General features: G+C 49.9%; 1 protein-coding gene across 1 annotated transcript in view; it reads left to right on the plus strand.

The window, feature by feature from the left end:
• Positions 1-19,933, plus strand: part of MN1 (MN1 proto-oncogene, transcriptional regulator) — a 51,694-nt gene that overhangs the window by 5,099 nt on the left and 26,662 nt on the right. The gene's annotated exons all lie outside the window — the stretch shown is intronic.

Consider the following 19,933-nt stretch of genomic DNA (forward strand, 5'->3'; position numbering starts at 1 on the left):
CCTTTGCTTACACCAAGGGCTGTGAGGACAGATCCCCCGCCCCCCAATCCCCCCACATGCTGCCAGGTAGATTCTAGTGCCACAGGGTGGTAAAAAGGTAGATGGCAGTCCTTTGGGGATCTTGTAGAGTACCCCGCCAAGCCTCCCCCACACCCCCAGTTTTAGCTGAGTTGCCCTTTCACACCAAGACCCTCCCCACCCCCAACATTCAGGCTGCTTCCACTTTCAGCAGCTGTGTGCAGGCCTCCCTGGCAGGACACCTGGGAAGTTATGTGAACACCTCCCACCTTTTCCTAGTTAGCCAGCCTCTAGCTCTAGTTCTTTTAGGAGCCAGCATCTTTAGAAAAAAAAAGTTACCAGCCCTGGTGTCGGCAGCATCACTCAGAGGCAACGCCTAATTTGACATTTGTTCCTAATGAATAGTTAGTCTCTTCTTAACTATCAGAGTTTCACTGAAAAACCAGAGACCCGTGGGGGTGGCAGGAAGCAGGGAACCTTTTCAGGGCGTGTCTCCTTGACATTTGGTGGGGCTGGGGAGGGGGTGTGCTGCGGTGGGGTTGGCTTGGCAGAGACCAGACCACTCAGTCAGGACATCATTTATGTATGGGGATATGGATATATATTCTTAAGACACAAAGGATCCGCGTTTGTCAATATCTTGCTTGGCTTTGGTGACAGATGTCCGGTCCCAGCGTTCGTTTGCATTCGAAACACCCCCTCCCTACCAGGCCTGGAGGCCTTTAAGTTGGGAGGGGTGGGGTCAGTAAATGGGCTGCCTTTCCAGTTAAAGTAATAACAGTTCTTTCTAACCTAAGGATGACTGGGCTGCCGTAGATATTTATTTTATTTGAATGGAGCTTTAAAATGTATATATACAAAAAAAGTGTGTGTGTGTGTATATATATAGGTGTATATATAGATATGTGTGTGTATATATGTATCTATATATCTCTAATGACTTCTTAAAATCAGGTAACTGTAGTTGAATTCCCTTGGTTTCCCTAGACAAGCACCATGGAACCGGTGGCTGGCAATTTAACCTTGTCTTTAAAAATGTGTTCCCCCACAATGAGACTCTTGCCCTCTTTTACAGTTTTTTCCTCCTCTGCCTTCGTTTCCCTCATCCTCCCCACTTCCTGCCCTGTCTTGACTCGGGATTAAAGGTGAGGGTAGGTTTTAGGAGAACGGCATGGGGGCTGGGAGAGGAGAGGAAAGGGGGGTGGGCTGGGAGTTGGGTGGTTCAGAACCCGGGGCTTTCTAGGCGCCCATCCCGGGTAGCTTTCCCGCTTAGGTTTTCTAATTCATGAATGCAGCCTCTCTGCTTTTTCTCTTTGTTCCGCGGTTACTGCCCAGCCCGGGACGCCCGGAACGCGCTCTCTCATTTGAAGCCGGGTGTTTAGCATGCACAGCAGACACTGCGGCCAGCATCAGCATTCTCCAGGCTTCTCCCAGGCAAGGCCATAAATTGGTTAGTTTGGGACCCTCAGCTTCTTCTCCCCTCCCCCCCTTTTAAAAATCGAGTTGGACACGGCAGCCTGCTGGCTCCCCCACCCCTTTATTTTCTCGTACGCAACATCTCGATCTGGCTGGATCGATAGCTGGTTAGCACACATCTCAGCCCCTGTCACTTCTACCTGGCCTGGCCTGGCCTGGCCTGGCCGCCCCTCCCCCTCCCCCTCCTGATCCTTCCCCTCCAAGTAATTAAGAACATATTGGCCAAAATGAGGTGAGAAAAGTTTTTTAACAAAACACCCTGATATAAAGAATTCATTGAGAGAAAAACAGTAGCACTTCACCTTCAAGTCTTTTAAAGGGCCTTAGTAGACTAGGTGGACAGAGTGGGTTTACTGAGATTTTTAGAAGTCTCTCTCCATCCACTTTCCAGTCCTTCCTTTAGAGACGAAGATGCAGGCTGTGAATGAAGAAATGTCACCAAAGAAATGTTTTGTTTGTGTCATCATCACAGTCAGATGAATGAAAATATTTTTTGGAAACAGATGCTAGTCACTTTGGAGTTGATTTCCCCTATAAGCTCAAGGAAGCCCTCCCCTGCATCGGGACGATAGGGACTTCCATCAGGGACCAGCAGGGCTGGCTGTCTTATAAGCACCAGCAGGGACACCCACTTGACCTCCTTTGTTTTCTACTGTGTGGTGTGGGAAGGACAGTTTCCTCGATAAAGCAGCGAATTAAGGTCACTTGAAGCTTCTGTAGCCTTGGGGTTGCTAGTTAAGGCTTTATAAGGTATCCGAATCTGAATCCTGCTCCCTCACTGGTAGTAAATAAGGATGATTAAACTTTTCATTATGATAACACCCTGCAGTTCCATCTGCACACGTTGTATAAATAGGTACACAGAGCTTTCTACAGGCCCCTGAGTCCCCTGGCTGAAAATCAGAGTGAAGTGTGCCACTTCGAAATGGAGTCAGAAAAAAAAATTAAAGCGAAACGTTCTGCATTTCCTTAAAAAACATGCTCCTGGTCCCATTAGCCTTGAGCAGTGGTGTCCAGTGGCTTTGAATAGACCTTCTCTGGGTACTAGCCCCAGCAAGCATTTTTTTTCTACACCCCCCTTGCAGGCAAAGCCCATTTTTGTAATGATATTTTATTTTGTCACGCCGTAAAACATGCCAGTACTAATGTGATTAAATATTAACACCGTTTCTGAAATTCTTCGCTCCAATGACAAAATACTAGTCGGTATTTAACAAAATGATCCGTGCTCGGATTGGAGGGAACGAATAAGTCTTCAGAACAGCACAAGGCGTGCAGCCACTGGGACGTGCCCAGATTGTCTTATGGGCTTGAGGTGTCCTTTGGAGGGGAGGGAACTTGACTGGGAAGTTGTCTTTCTCCTAAAGTCTAGGCCAGCATCACATGGGAGGGTGACTTTTTAAACCAGGAAATCTAGCTAGCCTCTCCAAATCGTGCTTCTCTTGACTTCTTAATCAACCCACCCAACAGCTTTTAGATAATGCAACTTAACCTCTGATCTTGAGGCTCTACATGTACAACGTTGCGGTGGGGGAAGGGTGAGGTCATGGAAAGGAAAAAAGAAAACAAAACCAAACCCAGCCTGAGTTTGGGCCTATTCAAACATCAATAAAATCGGTGAGAATTACATGAATTTGACAAGAGTTTGCAAAATCATCCACCCATCTTTGAAATAGGTGTGTGGCCATGGAAGAATTTCAACACAGAGAAGGAGCGATGATGAGAAATGATAGATAACGCATATTCTGTTGGAAAAAGGACGTTTTCTCCCCTTCTGCCCTTTACAGTTTTCAAAAGTTGGCTTAACTGTATTCTGTAATACATTTAGCCTTGCCAAACCTCCTTTCCCCTGGTAGCTCTGTCTTGAAACCCAGGGCAGCCTTGAAGTACTCTTTCACATACATTGAAATGGGGGCGGTCTCGGTACACACGCTGCATGCAATCCTGCCCTTTCTGGAAGTATGATCTTTTTACAGTGATGCCAGAGAAATTTTTGGAATTTCATGCTTCTCTCAGTGTTGTAGTCAGAACACGGTGGCAGCACTGTGCAGTCCTAGGCAGGCAAGATTTCTGTAGACCTGGGGCGGACTTGGGGCAGGTGGGGGGCAGGTAGATCCTAGCCTGAGAGCAAAGTACTGTTTTCCTGAGAGAATTTTTCAGGCTCCTTCGAACTTGTCTGGGGGAAGGCAGAGAGCTTTGCAATCCTGTTTCCCTGTGAAATTACCCAGCACAAGTTGCATGCCTTCATGTGACTTTGGTGCCTCCGGAAGATGTAACCCAAAACTTCACAGGTGTTAATAAGGGATAATGTAAATAGATAGGGTCCCCTTTGTGCAGCTGACGTTCAGGTCTGGCTGCTCCCTGGATATCCCAGGACATCAAACTACTGTTCCTTGGTGCTTGTTTAATATTTCATGGCTGTAATAAACCTGTCTACTTTGCCCGCCTCCCAATATAAAACCCCAACCTAACACACATCTGCAATCATACATTTCCACTAAATATTAATAAAGGACAAGGATGTTTTAAGGGGGCTGAAGCCTGGCAGTGCTGAACTTGTCATGGTTTTCTACCACTGGGTTTTCCTGGCTGTTTTGATTTTAAATAGCCATTGCTAATATGCAAACTATATTTATATATTCATATATATATATATGCAATTTTTGTATATTGAAGGGCTTTCGTCAAGTATGGCTTTCTTTGATATAAATTCATTTAGATTTCTTGTGAGGCCCCTTCTGACCGGAAATAAGGAACTGTTGAAATGTACCTCTAGTTTATTGAGGTTTCTAGGAAAGGCGTGAGAGTTGGTTAATCTAATTTCTCTTTCTAGCAATGAAATTCTATGATTCCTGATGTGATTTTGTTTGCCTGACAGAGGTATTTAAATTTCCACAAAGAATCTTAATAGGTTTTGAAAATGTGGCCACTCTTGCCAAGAAGTTACTCGATACCCTGTGCTGATATAAAATATACATTTTTAATAAATAGTCCAGCAGGACCAGGTGAAATTAGAGGAGGAAAATCCTTCCCGCTGTGGAAGGGCCAAGTTGAGTGAGTCCCTGGGGTTACACAGGATCGCCTAGACTCACTCTATGCTGGAAAATGAAGGAGAATCACTTGTGACCCGTTTCTCTCCACTTGAATGACAATGACGTTGGATTGTGTTCTTTGCCCAGGGAGTGATCGGCTTTGCCGAAAGCATTTAGGAGATAAATACTCTTGGTAAGGAATACCGTATTTACCTCTGTTTGGTTATTTTTAGAGATTAAAAGGCTGTAGCTTTATATAATAGGATCAAATGTCTGGGGAGTGTGTGGGAACAAGCAGGCCTCCCAAGAGCACCGCAACATAAAAACACCAAATCCTCTCATGCCAGAGGGGTCCTCTGTTTGTCGGAGTGGGTGGGGGGGGGCCTGCAACCAGTGGGTTCACCTTCTATCCTGTTCTCGCCACCCACGGCTTGTTCCACCCAGGTCTTTGGTCTGGAGGGGCCAGGATCGCCCAACCTCCTCCTTTTGACTCAAGTCAGGATTCTGACTTGCCGAGGATGTGTTTGTTTTAGGACGGTGTCTATATTTAGGCGCATCTTGGGTGGACAGATTTGAGTGTGGGATTTGATCGCTCTTGGTGGAGATGTTGATGTATACATGAATGCGTGATTGAGAAGAGGGACATTTGGAGGAAATTTTTCAAGGCTTCTTGCCTTCTCACACACACTGAAGCCAAATGAAGTGGTCTTGGGGCCAGCTCAAGAGAGCACGGCCGAGGTGGGTGGAAGCTCTGGGTCTGTATCTCAGGGGAGCAAAGCAGGGCCCCTTGCAGTTCAGTGTGTGAAGGAGCCCCCCCTCCCCCTCCCCCCATCCCAGCATCCGCATATATACATATGCATGGCCCAGTGTATTTCCATCCAATCTGAAGTCACTCCTCCAGTTTACCCTTAATCTGCTTTCTAAAGGCGAGCAGGGAAAGGAGCTCACCCTTCAGTCTCAATGGCCTTAGCTGACAGGTTCTGATTCTGTAAAGGACTGAATGAGCGTGAGTCCTAAAAATAGAGGGAGGATTTTGAAGATCCTAATTACGAAATCTCAGCCTCCCAGGCCTCCTGGGCTGTGGGTGACTTTGATCTGGAGTATTTCAGTAGCAGACGCACATCGCCCCTCGCTGGGTTTCGTGCGTGAGCGTGCGTGGAGGTGTCTCTCCGGCTGAATTCAGCTAGCACAAGTTTCCTGCCAGGAGAGGAATCTTTGAATCAGTGCCCCCTCCCCTTCTTTACTCCCCCTACACCACCTACCCCCACCAGTTGTGGGAAGCGGACGCTGCTTCTTATTTATGGAAATTCCTCGCCTTTATTGTAATCTTTTTGTACCAACGATGTGCTGGAGACGACGCTGGGCTTTCGAATTAGTCACGGTCCTGCCTGCAGGGACCCTCTGTGTCCTGATGCAGAACAGCTCAGCCGGAGTCCCCAGCTCAGAGCCACCCAGGGCCCCGAGAAACTGTGAACAGGACCCAAAGGGAAAGATAATTCTGGGATCCTGGCACATTGCGCTCAATGGGTCACCCTGCACGAAGGTGGCCCTGGTCATTTCCTGCCATCTTCTGATGACAGGACAGCATGCAGCCTCACCTGGGTGATCAGCTGCTTTGCAGAGCATGGGTGAGATATACCCTGTGAGTGTGCGCAACAGGGGGCAAAACCCCCAAACTTACTTTGTGACCAGGATAGAGAAGCAGAGTTAAGTTTCATTTACTTGCACGGGGAGGACTTTTGAAAGGCATCATTTTCTCAGGATGTAATTATTATAGGATGCTGAGACCCGCTTTGTGTGCTGGCCTGCATTTTAATCAGCAGCCTCCAAGGTTTGAACAGCCAGTGGAGTTTCTGCTCCCAATATGGTGTTGCCCAAAAGGGCACAGAGGGGAGAAATGGTCACAGGTTTCTCCCAGACTCGAACTCCAAGGGACTGAAGCGGGGTTCCCCATAGCTTCCAGTTTGGGCCTGACAAGACCACACTGTATGGGCACCGTGGGTACCTCCTGAGTCAGGACTAGTCATAGACACAGCACCCCACGTTGTCTTTCTCTCTCAGCTGGGAAAGATGGTGAGGTTTCATAATCACCGCTTCCTTGTGAAGCTGGGGCAGAGAGAACTTTACAGCAGCTGCGTGCGTATCTTTTCACGATTTATGCATCATCATAAGGACCCAAATGCCCTTTAAACATAAGGCAATTGAATCTAGCAGTTTGGAGGTCTTTGAGCATTCGTAATAACACGCTGGCTTTCTGTGAATGTCCCAGAAGGAACATCTTCCATGGACTGGACTTGTCCAAAAAGGGAGAAAAAATTCCCCGATAAACATTCCCATATAAACTCACATTGTTGAGGGAAATCACATTTCCATGTTCTCATCTTGAAAGCTCCGAGCCCAGCGAAGTCACCTTGCCCTACTTCCCCTGGAGTTTGTAGGATCAACTATGTGACCAGAAGCTTCCATCTTATTCCCGTCTTTGATCGATCTGTGGAAAATCTTGGGCTACCCTCCAAAATGTTTGTCCTAGGATTCCACTCCTTCCGTCCGTCTCTGGTTTCCTGGGTGGCAATCTGACTTACCTGCGCTGTTGTTTTTGGTTCGGGAGACACGAGGTGTGTTGGAAATAGTGTAGGGAAACAGGGAAGCCCCTTGGCAAAGGCATAGTTGGGACCCATTGCTATGGAAGATCTTTGGAAAGTTGGAGACTTCAAAGACACCCACAAGAGAACTGACTCTTGTTTTTATGCTGCATGCCTGGCAAATGATCTCCATAGTTACTCAGAAGTGTACAGCCACAGTCACGGCTTTGGAGGAAATGTGGACTAACTTTGGTGCTGAGGCACTCTTGCAGGGTTGTTTGTCCTGCCCTGTCCTCGAGCAGCCTGACTCATGACTGCGTGGCCTGCCGATGCGTTCAATTGTGAGGATTTAAAAGTAGTTTTTTCTTCTGAATTTAAAGAGTTTTGGGCATGATGGTTCTGTTTGATCTCAGTACTTGGGACAAGAATTTCCCTGGAGTGACACCGTCTGCGGGGGGCGCCTTTCTGATGCCACTGGTTTTACGTGGTATCACTGGGAGAAATCTCTCTGCATCACAACTGGGGGCCCCAGTGTGCCTGGTCTGGTTTTCTTGGTTGTATTTGGGAACTCCTGGAATGTGAGATGATAGTTAATAAGTGAACCTCTCCATGCATGTGCGCATGCGTACACACACACACACACACACACACACACACACACACACACACACAGCTTCTTGCTCATCCAATCATTCAGGGCAGAGTGAGGTGTCAAAAAAAAAAAAAAAAGATATGACCCTTTTCAGTGACTGTGAAGCAGTGTTTTCAGACGCCCTTGGATCCTGGAACACAAGCATTGTTGAGTGATTGGCAGCGGCCACCAGGAGTAAAATACTTCTGAGGGACCATCTTACGATCAGAGGAGGGGTAGGGAAGTCGGCAGAAAACCTAGCCTGCTTTGAAATCCCCACAGCTCTGTCTTCCAGAGAAAGCAAGGGTGGGTTGAGAATTTGCTGAGAAGTTAGTGGGCTCTTCCTGGTCCTCATGGGCTGTTTGAAAAAGTCCTTGCAAATTTTAGGGTCCCGATCCTGATGTGGACACTCTGAGTCCTCAGTTCTGAATGAACCAGAAGGCAGAGAGAGAAGCACCCCCAGTTAGGAAGACTAGATGGAAATTGGGGTGCAGTGTATTTTCTCAGGGTCGGGGCATGGCAAAGGGAAGGACTGGGCAGAAAGAAATGGGTCGACATGAGTTGAAGTGTCATTTACTGACTCTCGGGGTTTGCGAGTGGAAAGTAATTTATACATGTGGACGTCATTTATAACAACATCACCTGGGCTAGGCCGAGGGTGTGTGAATTACTTGGTGGCTGGTGTTGGCCATCACAAAGAACAGAAAGTTCTTGCCCAAGCTTTCCCTTTGGGGCCTGGGGCTCCCACATCACTGCACGTGTATGGGAGAAATAGGTCTGGAGGCCCCAGCGTGAGACTGGATGACCGCACTGCAGGTCTGTTAGCAGTCAGGACCTGTTTCTGTTGAGTTAGTGGCCCAGGCAAGCTCAGGGGGCATGAAGACCCAGACAAGCCCCGGGTAGGTGCCTCTGGCCAATCCCTGCAGAGGAGCTGATCCCTTGAGGCCCAGATCTTTCCATAAAAGAGGGATGATAGGAGTGGGAAAAGGGAGTGACCTTTCCCCTGGTGATCCTGTCAGGTGGCCACTAAGGCTTCCCTCCTCGAAAGACCCTTCAGGGATGCACTTGACTTTCACAGACCTTGTAGGCAGGTCCCAATGCCTGAAACACAAGTGTGCCCCGAGATGCCCTCCCACACAATATATATATTTTTTCCTTTTTCTGAATGATACACAAAAAGGGAACCAAAGTAAGTGACAAATCCAGCAAGAAGAAGATTTCCCCGAATTGAGATAAGCCCAGTGTGGAAAGGAGCTGGAGAAATTAAGAGTTTCCTCTTTCCTCCCTTCCAGGAGACCCCAGCTCCAGCCTTCAAAAGCCCTTAATGCTTTTGCAGCGAGACCTAATTGACTAAAACCAAATTGGCCATTTTCATCCCCTGCAATGTAACTTTTGGCAGTTGTTTAGTATTTGAGGGAAGGGAGGCTGCAGATCAAAATCTGGCTTTGCAGAACAGGAGTAGTTTCCCGATCCTTAACGCCATGACTGTTTCTAAATGGTCTGGGCAGAAAGCTTGGAATGCCTTTTGCCGGATTTTGCTTGCGTGCGCACACACACGTGCACGTGCACACATACCACACAGGCCTGAGAAGTCTTAGTAAGAGATGAAAAAATAATTTTTCCCCCAAGAAGAATCTCATACAAAGTTTTGGCGTCATTCAGTTTGAAGTAGACACGTATTGATCTCCGTGCAGTCAATTTTTGCCGAATTTGTAATCCTGTTAGGCCTCCGGGAAAGGCATGATTAATTTACTTGTACATTTCACTATTTTAGGTCAGTTTAGTTAATAAGCATTTATTTTGTGCTCAGTGCCTGTGAAGCATTTTGCTGGGATTAGAATTTGTGTGTGTGTGTGTGCGTGTGTGTGTGTGCATGCGTGTGCGTGTGCAGGCATGCATTAATAGGGTCCCGATTGCCTGGCATAGAATAATGGCCACCAGTAGTCGGGGTTCCCACCACCTCCCTAGGACAGGAAGAGGGGGCGAGTGGCGCCTTTCACCATCACTCGTCCAGGAGGAGGGAGAAAAAGCCGTCATTGAGCAAACCTGGCCTCCGGGAGCCTCGAAGACGGCCGGAGAACACGGGCTTCCTTCTGGTGCCTTGGTCCTCAGACCTTGAGAGTTTCGGAGCATTGATTCTTCATTGCCTGGGAGTTGAGTGCTCGTGGGCCAGAGGTCTCTGCACATGGCTGGACAGTTGGGAATCTCCCACCTCTTTGCAGCACCTTTTATGCTGCTTCCTTGACAAATGGTGGTGGTGGTAGGAGGGGGTGTGTGTGTGTGTGTGTAACTTTTAAGAAATGCATCGTTTGACTTCCAAAGAAGGAAGCAAAAGTATACATAAGTCTTGAAAGCAGAGAAAAGGAAAAACAAAGCAAAACAGCCTGCAGCTTTGGCCTTTCCTAACACCGAATCTCTAAAGGGGAGCATGCGTCATTTTGATGGTGCGAACACTTCAGCCCAGCTTCTTCGGGGGGCCCCCTCTTCCTCTCTGGGCTCCCCACAGCCTTCCTGTCTCTCTGCTTCTAGATGATGGGCTAAAATTCCACTCAGTAAACAACCATCAAAACACAGGGTCTGACCATAGCAGCGTCTGAGAAACGGTGTCCTCAGCACCTCCACCATTTGCTTAAATTCCTCGCTCATCTCCTCGGTTCCCACCAAGGCCTTGCCTTTGCAGAGTGAGGGCTGGACGGAGTCTCCTCGGCACTGAGCCAGCCTGCAGTGAACCAAAGGCGCTGAGGAAACGGGCACTTGGAGAGATGAGGATACAATTTCTTGTTTTATGTGGGCCCGTTAAAGTCTAATGGACATTGGTGTCTGGCCTTAAATTTGGAGAGGGTCTTTATCTAACCCTTAAAACCAGAGTCGTTTCCGGTAATTACGGCACCCTAGGCAAGACCACTAAATCTTCCTGAGGCTTGTCTGGATGGCCGCGGCGGGGCTGGGAGGGGCTGGGGGGGTGGGGGGCACACCTGTTACCTGTATCAGCTATAATTATGCCAATTCTAGACTCCTGGTTTTAAAGGAAGAATTTATGGGCTAGGTAGCGCCGGAATAGAGCCGCCAGAGGCGTTCTGGCTCATGGCAGTGAAAATGCAAGAGCCCCCACGCTCGGTGTCCATCACGGCCCCTGCATTTCCTTAATGAACTAATTTAGTTCCCCAACATTTGGTATTAAGTAAGTAGTTATTTTGGGAATCCAAGAGAGAAAGAGCGGGAAGACTTAAAAGAAAACTTTTTGGAAGAAAGAAAAAGTATTGCATTTTGAAGTCTGAGACGTCTTGGCGTCCGGGCCTAAGAGGTGGGGGAGGACCCTTTTGGTGCGACGTGGCCGGACGTGGCTAAGCGGCCGGCCCCATCCCCGCCTGTGTTTTTGCTTCTCGACAGAGGGGGTTTTTCCGTTGGTAGGAACGGCAGAGGCCGCAACACCCAGACTCCGAGCAGTTTGTTTGGAAGTATTGTTTAGATTATTCTCGCTTTTCAAATTGAGAGAAACTTGGTTTAATGGGAAAATAGCAGTATTACTATCTTGGTGTGTTTGCTTTAGCGTTTAAAAATAGTTTGTTTTCATATCCCGAATTTCATCCTTTCCTTGTTTGCTTGTTTGATGGAAACCCGTGTGTGTGTGTGTGTGTGTGTGTGTGTGTGTGACGGATACCAGCACACACATCTATATACATGCAGGCGGTCAACAATCGTCCAACCAAAAACCGATTGCAATTTTACATCTGGCTGAAGGGACTCAGACCATTTGCTTTTAACTGAAACCATCTTGTCCCTTCCTCCCGCATCAGCACACCACTCCCCAAATTTCCCCCTACCCCCAACTCAGCAATATTTATTTCTTCCTTAAAAAAGGAATGCTTGTTTGCTAAGGTCCCTGTTGGTATAGATTTTCAGAGGTTATGTATTAAATGTGTTTGAGGGCGATTTCAGCCCTCAGCCTCGTTGTCCCAGTGCTAATGGTAGCAGGGCCTATTACAGAGAGGCACAGAATATTGTAAATGGCTTATGCAGAAAAACCATTTAGATAAAAATGCAATTTTCCCCTCTGCATAGAGTGCTAAGAATTAATAGCACATTCTTTCTAAATGGGTATTTTTATATTATATTTTCCCCCTAATGAAATTCTTTTCCCAAACAGGAGCATGTTTCATTTGAAACTTTAGAGTAAAATTGATCTGTTTTTAAGCCTGCAAAAACTGGTGTCCCCGTCCTCAGCAGGCCCCTACCTTCCCTCCTCTGCATCCAAGATTTCTGACGTTAGATTGTGCAGCTGACGGTAATGGTGGTTGTGTTTTTTGACAGTCCATTTACATTAAGGCCGAGACAGAAAGGCTGGGTTTGCCCACATTTCGGGTGGATTTGGGGGTGTTTGGTGGTTTGACAGAGAAACTGGTCCTGAAATCTGAGCTGTGTGCACTCAGCCCTGGCCTGGCCTGGAGGAGGCTCAGCTCCCTGCTCCCCAGGAATGCCTGTGATCCCCTGGGTGTATATATCCCCTGCTCCTGGCTTCTGCACGACTGCAGGGGAGGCCCAGGTGCCCCAGTCCTGCTCCCCCTTTTGTGACATCTGGGAAAGGGGCAGCTTCCAGCTCCTGAGTACCCTCTGAGGGGCCATTCTCAGGGGCCGGCTCTCTGCCAGGGGCTCTGTGGCCATTTTGGGAGGAATGGAAATTCAGAACTTCTTAGAAGGCTGACTTCATGCAGACCAGCAGAAGCCTGCGGCAGCATCATCGTGGAAAGTCTTTGAGAGCTTGTTGTACCGGCTGCCATGGGCCAGTGTCTGCTGACCCAGTTTTCTCTGCCTGGGGGTGTGTACGTGGAGATATTCCGACTTGCCTTGGCAGCTGAGGCATCCAGACTTGACGATGGCGGACCCTGTGACACTGTAGTAGATGAACGTCTAAAACACATACTTGTGTTTTTTTCAGTATCAATATGGTACTAACGCGAAAGTTTAGGCACAATTCTCGAATGGGAAAGACCTCCTGTTTTTGTGGCCCTCCCCTACAGCATTTTCCAGTTGAGATAACAAAGGCCCAGAGAGGGCAGGCAACTTGGCCAAGGTCACACAGCATAGGTGCAGAGCAAGGACAGGACTATAGTTGATGCTTGGCCGTGGCCTTCCCTTCCTGCCCCTCAACCCCTTCACCTGAGAGCTAGGATTTGATTTTATCTGGCTAAGCCTTGTGCAGACCAGAGCTGGGTCTTCTTAAACCAGAGTTTTCCAAATCTTTTTGAAAAGCACCACGACAGGACCAGGCATGGCGGCTCACACCTGTAATCCCAGCACTTTGGGAGGCCGAGGTGAGCGGATCACCCAAGGTCAGGAGTTCGAGACCAGCCTGGCCAACGTGGTGAAACCCCATCTCTCCTAAAAATACAAAAATGAGTGGGGTGTAGTGGGCATCTGTAATCTCAGCTGCTTGGGAGGCTGAGGCAGGAGAATTGCTCAAACCCAAAAGGTGGAGGTTGCAGTTAGCCAAGATCGTACCACTGCACTCCAGCCTGGGTGACAGAGCAAGACTCTGTCTCAAAAAATAGAAAAGCTCCACAATGTACATCCTGTGTTGGCGACGGCAGCACTTGTCCCCTTCCTCTTGTGGAGGTGGACATCATGCAGGAGAGAATTCTTGACCTCGGGGTCACCCACAGTAGCACCAGAACCTGTCAGATGGTTGCTGTGGGTTTCAGGCCGGGCGTTTTGATTCTTCTGAGCTGGGTGACCTCAGACAAGCCACTGCTCCCAGCTTTCTTTCCTCATGGATAAAATTGAAAAAGGAAAAAAAAAGTAGGGTGTACCTCACAGAAATATTGTGAGGACCAAATGGGATGTTTTAGCTGGCCTTATAATTATGTGGCTTTGGAGCCAGACTACTTGGGTTCAGACGCCAGCAATTCCACTTCCTAGCTGTGTGTCCTTGGCCAGGTTACTTAATCTTTCTGTTCCTTCATTTCGCCATTGATGAAAGATAATAGTAATAGTTCCTGCGCTACGGAGCTAGAAGGATTCAGTGAGTTATATATACGTGTATATATAATGTGTGTGAGGTGCTACTCAGAAGCCTGCTTAATGCAGAGAAAGTCCTACACCAGCACCAGTTTTAAGTGAGCACTGACTCTAAGCCAGGTGGCCCATATGTAGGGCGTCAGTGAACCCAGACAGTGGATGGTGGCATCAGTGCTGTTGTTTGTCCCATGTTAGGGATGAGGAAATGAAAGACACAGATTGGCTCCAAGTGGTGCAGCCCGGAGGGGAACAGTGCCAGGCTGTACTTCACCCACTCAGCCCCGGGCCTGGCACTGGGGACTTGCTCAGTAAATGTCACAGTGCCACCGGGCAGGGCCCGGCTGGAACCTGCCAGCCCGGCATCAGCAATGTCAGGCCTCACCGCTGGGGCGGTGCGTGGCCGGGGAAGGGAAGGGAGGATTTTGTGAGACCTTCTCCTTGTTCGGGGCAGTCAGATCCTGTGGTCTTGTTGCAGCCTGCCACCATCAGACACGGGTTCCTAGCAGCGGGATGGTAGCGCCAAGGTATTTTTTTGTCACCCGACAGCTCTCCCAGTGCCCCTAAGGAACAGCTCCCTAATATGCATGAGTAATGGTCAGCTTCTTGAGGTAGGAATTCATGAGCTGAGCTGGTCGCCGGCCCCTGATCATTTTACCAGGAGCCCGAGTCAACCAGTCAAATGGTCTAGGAGCCAGAAATAGAAAAATTAAACCCCTGCATGTGGCACCTCTGGTGGGGGGTGGGCCTCAGGAACCTGGCAGGCTTGGGCTGAACAGAGGCAGCAAGAGCGAGAGAGAGAGAAAGAGAGCTTGGGAGTGAGTGAGCGTCCCTGCCCCAGGAGACGGTGGGAGGGTTTAGGAGGCAGACGAGCCTGGGTTCGAATCCTGGCTCTGCCACTTGTGTACTGTGTGACTCTGGGCAGCTGATTCACCTCTCTGAGCCTCGGTTTCCTCACCTGTAACACAAGTATAATTCCTGGGAGCCTCTCAGAGGGTGGCTGTGGGGCCTGAGTATCTGGACAGGTTGGTGAGAGCATGGGCTCTGGAGTCAGCTGTAAGGTAGCTATTGTCTGTTCTCACATGGGACTCTTGGCCACGTCTGGTTCCTCTCTGGGCCTCAGTGTCCCTGGCTACAAACTGGGAAGAGTAACACCCTTCCTGCAGGGCAGTGGCAATGCTTTTTACCCAGGAGCAGCATTGCCTGGGTGGCAATGTGTAGAGACACCTCTGGTTGCCATGGCTGCAGGGAGGAGGATGCCATGGCCCCTGATGGGTGAGGCCGGGTTTGCTGCTCAATATCCTACAATGAACTGGACGGGCCTCACTCCTCTCCTTTCCAGCCCCAAATGTCAATGGCACCAAGACTCAGAAGCCCTGAACTGCAGTGAGTGATTGAGGTTAGGTTCCAAATAATACGCAGGGCGGGGCATGGTGGCTCATGCTTCTAATCCCGGCATTTTGGGAGGCCAAGGCTGGTGGATCCCTTCAGCCCAGGAGTTCGAGACCAGCCTGGGCAACAGAGTGAGAACCCCGTCTCTACAAAAAATACAAAAAATTAGCTGGGCGTGGTGGTGCACACCTGCAGTCCCAGCTACCTGGGAGGCTTGAGGTGGGAGGATCATCTGAGCCCGGGAGGTGGAGGCTGCAGTGAGCCGTGATTGCGTCACTGCATTCCTGCCTGGGTGACAAAGTAAGACCTTGTCTCAAAGAAAAAAAAAATAATACTCAAAACTCACTAGGCAGTATAGTCTGTATTCAAGAGAGCTGGCATATTTATTCATTCACCAAACACTCCCAAGCATTTAACCACATGGCAGTGCTGTTCAAGGTGCTGGGATGCAGTGGGGGGAAGGGATAGACAACTGCCCTGCCCTCATGGAGTTTACATTCTAGGAGAGGGGCCAGAATGACAGACAACACAGAAGAGCGCAGAGAATTAATTGGAAGAGGGGACGTGTGTGACAGTTCCTCGTCTGGGCCACCAGGAAGGTCTCTGTGAGATGGTGACAGTGATGCAGAACTGCCTAAGTGACGATGAGGAGCCAGCCGGTAGTGTTCTGGTGACGTTGCTTTTAAACACCTGGCTCTCTGGGGTTGGGGGAGAGAAAAATAAAGGCTCTGATGTGCAGCATCTGCTGATTCCCATGGTGTAAATACTCCCAATTTCAAACCACCAAAGTGATGTCAGCCGTCAGCTGGATTGCAAAATTCCTGAACATTTAACAATGGACTCCGGCACCCTGGAGCCAGCTGCGTCAAGCTCTGCAGGAAGTGGGTTGGGCGAGGGGACAGCAAGGGCAGGTTCCGAGGCAGGACGGAGCGGGCCTATTTTAGGAACCAGACATTGCTGGGGAGAGGGGAGAGACAGTGCAGGCAGGCAGGGGCCTGGCTGCCCAGGGCCTGTAGGCACGCTCAGCTCAGCAGTTTGGATTCCATTCTAAAGGGTGGCCCAGAGCACAGACCGGCTGGGATCCGACAGCACGCAGTAGATGTGCAACTAACGGTGCTTCCTCTGAGCCCAGGGTGTCTGAGAGAATGTCTGTTTCCCTTCCCTACAATGTCTGTCCTGGCCCTTTCTGAAACAGCAGTGACTTTTCTTGTGGTTTGGAGCCCCTGGGGCCGTAGTTTAGGCAAGTTAGGCTGTCCCCTAGGACGGGGTGCTGGGGTCCCAAGGCAAGGGTTGAGCCTGCCACAGGTGGGAGGCCACGGGGGATGTCAGTGGCTCCCTGGCTAGGCAGGCCACGATTTATGTCCTGATCCAGAGAGACCCTGTTTCCTCCTTCCCTCAGTCGTTGTTATCCAGGTCTTGCAGAGGTCACCCCGACAGGAAGGCACAGGCCCAGCTGGAGCCAGCCCGAGGAGGCATGGAGGCCTGGGCCCCTGGGTGACCCAGGCCTAGCGTTCACTTTCTGGAAGCTTTTTTTTTTTTTGCATTCCTTCCCAGCTCCCTGAGTGGTAAAGGAATCTTAGCAGGCTACAGTTATTAAACACCCATCATGCCAAGCCCCATTTTACAGATGAGAAGACTGAGGCCCAGAGAGGCTAAGTGACCCGCCCAGGGCTGCAGTGTGGATTCATATCCAGGCCTTTCCGAGCCCATGCTCAGAACCGCATCCGGGCACAGAGATGAGGAGCTGTATTTCCTACCGACAGATGCTGGAGATAAAAACCAGCTCTGGGTCTTGCTTTTTCACGGCCACCACCAGGTCATGTCATTGGCTGTTCAGGTCTTCCCCATTTGTTCCCCACAGGTGAAGGGACAGTGGTTAGAACCCCTAGCCAGGGAGGCTGGAGGTGACGGTGACACGATGGGGGCAAGGCCGTGCCGCCTCGCTGACCCCCAGTCTGCTGGTGTATCCAGCAGGTCAATGCTGGCCTCTCCTGGAACCTGAGTGAGGAGGAAACACCTGTTGGTGTAGCTGGTACCTGCTGAGCGCAGGCTTTGTTGTGGGAGCGCATCCTGTCCTGGTCCCAGGCCTGGGGGGTAAGGGCCCCATCCAGAGAGAGCATTAATCAGAGTCACCCCAACACCTTGCTGCGTTTGGCCCCTGAGGTGTAGGAGGGGTGACGGGGATTTCCTGCAGGGGGACCGGGATGGGGCTGGTTCAGGGTCACCTCTGCATGGGTGGGGAGGGAAGGAAGGGACCTCTGTATGGGAATTCCTGTCCCAGCCCCGCCCACCTCCTTTCTTCATCGCCCCCACTGGAGAACACTGGTCCCAGCCAGCTTCTCCTTTTGTGGGTTGCATTTGCCTGGGCCACTGTGGTCTGGGCCACAGCCACCGTCCCACCCGAGGGAGGCTTGTTACAGATGCCAGGACCCACCTGACTGTGGTGGGCCCCATGAGGATGCGCACATGTCCTCCATCAGTCACCGGATGGCTAGGCATTGGAGTCAGACCTCATGTCCCAGAGCTCGGGGAGGAGGACACTGCAGAAGCCAGGCCCGCAGCCTTCCACTGGACTGATCATCTCCTCACTGCCCCAGGCCTCAGTTTCCTCATCTGTCTTTTGGGTCAAATGGGGTCGTGGTGAGGATTAAGACAGATCATGAGAAGGACTCCGCCCAGCGTCTGGCACATCACAGACGTCACTAAGCCTTGGCATAAATACAGATGTTTCTCCTCCTGCACAGGCGGCGTCGGGAACCTGTGAGGGGAGGGGTGACACTGCATGAAGTGGAGAGGAGTGAGCGTCCCCTGTGGGATGGCTCGTTCTCCAGTGGGCAGTGAGAGATTTGCCTGCAGAGTTTGGGAGGGTGGCCTTGGGTGCCGTTCAGGGAAGAGAAAGTGGCCGCGGCAGCTGGTAGAAACTCCCTCAACGGCTACATGTGTTATACCGCCAACCAGTGAGAAAATGGATCTGAGACAAAAATTGTGCATTTTGCGGAACTCCTTAGAGTTTTAAATACCCTGGCCCCATATACCCATTTCTTAGATTCCCCGTTTGTATAGAACTTGAAAAATCAGTCCCTCCTTAGTGTTGGGAAACTCCTCAAAATCACGACAACAATGCTAATAATATTTGAGAGCACAGTAATGACACCTTCTACTCCACATATATATGATGATGGGTACCAGTCGAACCATGCGCAGCCCTTAAAACTGCGCCTGGCGTGTAGGAATCCTGGGTAGCTGTTCCCGCGGCTTTGTCTTCAGCCTTGGTCACTGACTCAGGTTAAAAAAGATGTACCCTGTTGGACTTTTCTTTTTCCTTTTTTTTTTTTGAAGATGGATTCTCACTTGTGTCACGCAGGCTGGAGTGCAGTGGTGCGATCTCAGCTCATTGTGTCCTCTGCCTCCTGGGTTCAAGCAGTTCTCCTGCCTCAGCCTCCCTGGTAGCTGGGATTACAGGCACGAGCCACCATGCCTGGCTAATTTTATTTATTTATTTTTTTTGTATTTTTAGTAGAGATGGGGTTTCACCATGTTGGCCTGGCTGGTCTCGAACTCCTAACCTCAAGTGATCCACCCGTCTTGGCTTCCTAAATTGCTGGGATTACAGGCATGAGCCACAGCACTGGGACGGACTTACTTTCTTTCTCTATCTCGCTCTCTCTCTCTTTTTTTTTTTTTCGAGACAAGGTGTAGCTCTGTCGGTCAGGCTGGAGTGCAGTGGTGCCATCATAGCTCACTGCAGCCGCCAACTCCTAGGCTCAAGAGATCCTCCCTCCTCAGCCTCCGGAGTATCTGGGACTGCAGGTGTGCGCCGCCTCGGCTGGCTAATGTCTTGTTTTCATAGAGACGGGGTCTCACCATGTTGCCCAGGCTGCTCTGGACCTTCTGGGCTCAAAGGATCCTCCCGCCTCAGCCTCCCAAAGTGCTGAGATTACAGGCGCGAGCCGCCGCACCCGGCCAGAACTTTTCTTCTTTCTTGTGTTTCTCTCCAAATCTGCGCTACGGCGAGCAAGCCCCTTTGACCGGAGGTTTCTTCTCCATTTTGCTTTTGGAAGAAATCTCTTGTGATTGTCTGCCTCCAGCGTTCATTTACGGTTTAATCAAACAAAGGTGGGGCGGTGAAGGGATCGTAGGGAGCACAATCCTATTTGTAGAGAGTGGGGAATACCCAGACCCTCCCTTGCGATTTAAAGACGGGGCAAAAACTTTTTGCACGCCAGTTTCTGGGGGACAGAAAACTCTCCCAGGCTGCGGTTCCCCAGGTGTTTGCTCTGTCTCCCTCTCCCCCACCAGCTCCCCCTCCTCTCTTTCTTCTCTCCCTTTCATTCCTGGAACAATCGTCCTGGCCAGTTCCTTTGGGCTCTTCCACATTCTTTGCCAAAAACAAAAACCATTCTTAACCCCAGATGACCAGGCCTGCAGTCGTTTTGTCTGGTATGTGGCGTCCGCCCGAGTTGGGGCGGGTGGGCGGGGGCATGCACGCTCCCAATTTATATTCCAGCATGCCAGCTTCAAGGCGAGACAGGGCTGGGGGAGAAAAGAAAAAACCTCAAAAAGTTGGGAGGCCAGAACCACTGAATTTCAAGAGAGGAGAAAGAGGGAGAGGATGGGGGAAGACAGCCAAGCCAGGGTGACCAGCAGATTGTAGGTCAGGCCAGGCCCCCCCAACTTTCAGAGCCACCCCCCCAAACCTCCACCCTTCTCAGCCCGTGGTAGGCTTGGATTGTACTCTGTATTCTATTTGATTATTATTATTTTTTAATGAGGTCAGACTGAAAATCCAT

The sequence above is a fragment of the Cebus imitator genome, unplaced genomic scaffold (assembly GCF_001604975.1).
Source record: "Cebus imitator isolate Cc_AM_T3 unplaced genomic scaffold, Cebus_imitator-1.0 Scaffold237, whole genome shotgun sequence".
NCBI classification, from domain to species: Eukaryota; Metazoa; Chordata; class Mammalia; order Primates; family Cebidae; genus Cebus; species Cebus imitator.